The sequence below is a fragment of the Limulus polyphemus genome, unplaced genomic scaffold (genome assembly GCF_000517525.1).
Source record: "Limulus polyphemus unplaced genomic scaffold, Limulus_polyphemus-2.1.2 Scaffold690, whole genome shotgun sequence".
In the NCBI taxonomy this organism is placed as follows: domain Eukaryota; kingdom Metazoa; phylum Arthropoda; class Merostomata; order Xiphosura; family Limulidae; genus Limulus; species Limulus polyphemus.
In genome coordinates this window covers 408514-412693 of record NW_013666300.1, presented here as the reverse complement: position 1 = coordinate 412693, position 4180 = coordinate 408514, and the positions used below count along the sequence as shown (strand labels likewise).

Sequence of the window (4180 nt, the reverse complement as noted above, 5' to 3'; positions counted from 1 at the left end):
GTGTTGATCAGTTCTCTTCTTTGACGCAACTACACACTGGTCTTTTGAAGCAGACAATGAGACCAAGTTTGAAATAATTTAAGAAAATTCCAGTCAACAATGGGAAACATTGCTCCATCACGTGAGACAAGTTGAATGTAGTAAAACTCATTAAATTAGAAAGTGAAACGGGCTTATTAGTCTGATATCACGTATCTGTCGGTTTTGCCCTGGGCAACAACTTTGTCCAGTAACCTGTAAACACGTGCGCCCTCGTCATGAGAATATGCACTGAGCATGGAGGAAATACGCTACCTCGGTAGAGTGAAATTCCTAACATTTAGTTTTGCAATGAATGAAGAGATGAACCCAACATAACCTTATTTATATTGTTTATATTTATTGTTTCGATTTTCATTTCTGGAGTTTGTTGGTTTGAAACAGTGAGACACCTCTCTTCATTGTTCATGATGTTTTTGTTATTGTTGTTTTTTTTTGCTAATCTCCACTGGTCTGCTATAATATATATTTGGTTCACCTTCATTAAGTTGCTTAGTTAATTTAATTGATTAATTCTCTTCCTAAGGGTTTTTTGGTCCCTCAGTAGCTCACTGGCTTATAACACTAAAAACCGGGCTTCGCTACCCGTGGTAAGCACAGCACAGATAGCCCATTGTGCAGCTTTGTGCTAAACAACAAACAGCGTTTTTGATCTGTAATTACTTTTATTAACACTCCTTCTTGTTTATTTATTTATTTGTTAGTTTCCATTAATTTTTCTTCGTGTGTTTATTTCGGCTAATTTTTGTTGGTTTTCTTTTAGATGTTTCTTTCTATCAACCTTTGTTGGTTTTCTTTGGATGTTTCTTTCAATCAACCTTTGTTGGTTTTCTTTGGATGTTTCTTTCTATCAACCTTTGTTGGTTTTCTTTGGATGTTTCTTTCTATCAACCTTTGTTGGTTTTCTTTGGATGTTTCTTTCGATTGACTTTTGTTGGTTTTATTTTAGATGTTTGTCTCAATTAACCTTTGTTGGTCTTCTTTGGATGTTTCTTTTAATTAACTTTTGTTGTGTTTTCTTTCAGATGTTTGTCTCAATTAACCTTTGTCTTCTTTGGATGTTTTTTCGATTAAATTTTGTTTGTTTTCTTTCAGATGTTTGTCTCAATTAACTTTTGTCTTCTTTGGATGTTTTTTCGATTAAATTTTGTTTGTTTTCTTTCAGATGTTTGTCTCAATTAACCTTTGTATTCTTTGGATGAAGTTTTGTTGGTTTTATTTTAGATGTTTGTCTCAATTAACCTTTGTCTTCTTTGGATGTTTCTTTTGATTAACTTTGTTGGTTTTATTTTAGATGTTTGTCTCAATTAACCTTTGTCTTCTTTGGATGTTTCTTTTGATTAACTTGTTGGTTTTCTTTCAGATGTTTTTCTCAATTAACCTTTGTCTTCTTTGGATGTTTCTTTTGATTAACTTGTTGGTTTTCTTTCAGATGTTTTTCTCAACTAACCTTTGTCTTCTTTGGATGTTTCTTTTAAGAAGACTGAGATTATTTGAAGAAAAGTACCATTAATCCTTATCATAAAACAGACTGATGCTGAAAGATTCTGAAGAGCAGATTATTGTCCAAATGACCAAAGAAACGAGGAATTCAAAACACATAACGTGTAATTGGTGCATCTCAACCAAAATTGCAATATTTTCTATAAATAATCGTGAATAATATATATATATATATATACATACTTTTTATTTCAAATACATTGTGTTGAAAACTGACATAGGAATTTTGAAAAAAAAGAAAAGATGTGATTGGTGGAACATCTGAAAACGTAAATCTAAAATACTAATTTACTTTATCAAGAACCATAAATAAAGAAAATAAAAAGTGTTTTATTACATAGATCCCTATTGTAAGTCAATAAAAGTGAAGAACACAGTTTAAATCCTCGTCCCACCAAACATACTTGTCATTTCAACCGTAGGAGGCGTTATAATGTGCGGTCAATCACACTATTCGTTGGTAAAAGAGTAGCCCAAGAGTTGGCAGTGGGTGGTGATGACTACTCGCCTTCCCTCTAGTCTTTCACTACTAAATTAGGGACGGCTAGCGCAGATAGCCCTCGTGTAGCTTTGCGCGAAATTCAAAAAACAAACTGTTTCAAACTTAGAAAGAAGCGCGGGATTTTTGCAGTGCAATTTGTTTGGTATTTGTTTGTGGTTAAGCACAAAGCTACACAATTATCTTTCTGTGTCGTGTTCATCACGGGTATCGAAATCCGGGTTTTAGCGTTATAAGCTGTCAGACTTTCCGATGTGCTACTGAGGGTCGTTCTTCAGTAATGATGGCATGAAAGTAGAAAAGTAGATACACACTAAAATATTATTACTACTGTTTCGTTTAACTTTAAAAAAAAAGAAAGATGCTTTCAAACTTCTGTTTAATACTTTTTAAGTTTGTTAATTAATGTTCATTCATTAACGTTGTTATTGTCTCGTCTAACCCTTGTATAAATCTATTCGTGTTTTAATCCATTTATTCGGGTATCCTTCGAGACTTTAGTTGTCTCTAAAAGTTCGTTGTTAAGCCTCAGAGGATCGTTTGGTCATAGTATCTTGGAAACTACCCTTTTTTAATAGTTGGATTGATTTTCCCATGGGTGATTAATGGACATTAAGGAGGTGTTTCATCTTTGTTTTGTTTCAAAGAGTCTTGTTCCAGTGTATGCTCAGAGTAGTAACGATTATTATATTGTAGTAACGATTATTTCACCTATGTTCAAGGCAACAACAATCTAGTGTTCCCAGCTCAAGTCATCTTCATCTCAACTGATTTTTTTTTTTTACCATTAGTTCTGTTTGTGGTTCTACTCAATTGTCTGTAACGTGCTAATAATTTGTATTTTGTGAACAAAGATATCATTGTATTTTTTTGAAACCTGTGTTCGTGTCATCGTTCTTTCATCATAGCAACCACAACTGATTTATCGTTATAATGGAACTCCAAGTGCATCCCTCTCTTTACGGCCAATTCTGTGTTTTTCTGTGAGTCGTTAATTTCGACATCTCCACATTCTTATTACAGGATGTAAGATTGAAAAATCAGACTGTAGATGCTTTTTTCAATGTAACTCTTACATTATTACACTATAATTCACTAAAGTTTCGCAGGAGATTTTCATTAGTTCACAATAAATTACCCAGTAAATTACACTCTATAACATAGGTAGGCTTACATACATTTCTATAAATTTCTCACTAACCACAAAGCAAAAACAACTTATTTTATGTTCAGTATTTCTTTATAGCTTTTCTTCAGTAAAAAAGTACCAATACTTGAAACCTCAGATAATAAAAATAATGTAATTGGGGACATTTTCCCCCAGTAGATGGAGTGATATTTCATATTAATAATTCCATGTAAAACTCTCTGTACCGCTCACGTAAAAGCTCGTATTATTCCCAGTTGGATTTCGTTATTAAGGTATAAAGCATAGTTTCAGGATTTGTTTTTTTAAGAACGCGAACGGCAGAGGTTCCGAATGAGGTAAACGTGATTTAAACATTTACTTTATTTATTTTTAAATCATGCTATTTGAAATTATTTATTTTTTAATTAATCTTGGTAAATATACCTCAAATGGATGAACGGTGTTTCGAAGCACGGTTGAAATGGAAGAATTATGCCTAATATTCAACTCCTTGCAATTTTTAGAATTTAAAGAAATAAAAGTGGCTCCAACATTTCAATTTAAAAGTAGTCAAAGCTATATATTTTTATTAACGTTTTTAATAATTCAAGTCTTACAATATTTTGCAGAAAATATTGTATATGCGGAATTCTGTGTTGTTTTCGACTACCCTTGTTGTCAGTGAACCACATCAAACTTAGTTTCTCCACAAAACTGAATAGACGCCCCCCCCCCACCTCCTCCCCAGTGGCTCATCGGTAAGGCTGACAACTTATAACGCTTAAAACCGGATTTCAATACCGGTTGTGGTGGGTATATTAAAGATAGTCGGGCCCGTCATGGCCAGGTGGATAGGGCGCTCGACTCGCAATCTGAGGGTCGCGGGTTCGAATCCCTTTCACACCAAACATGCTCGCCCTTTCAGCCGTGGGGGCGTTATAATGTGACGGTCAGTCCCATTATTCGTTGGTAAAAGAGTAGCCCAAGAGTTGGCGGTGGGTGGTGATGGC

At 34.1% G+C, this 4180-nt stretch overlaps 1 protein-coding gene across 1 annotated transcript in view; it reads left to right on the top strand.

Annotated features, from left to right (window-relative positions):
* The first annotated feature begins 3479 nt into the window (after positions 1-3479).
* Positions 3480-4180, top strand: part of LOC106459990 (N-terminal Xaa-Pro-Lys N-methyltransferase 1-like) — a 33200-nt gene continuing 32499 nt past the window's right edge. Inside the window, exon 1 of the mRNA XM_022386582.1 lies at positions 3480-3526. The gene's annotated coding sequence lies outside the window, so the exon portion shown is untranslated. The remainder of the gene's footprint in view (positions 3527-4180) is intronic.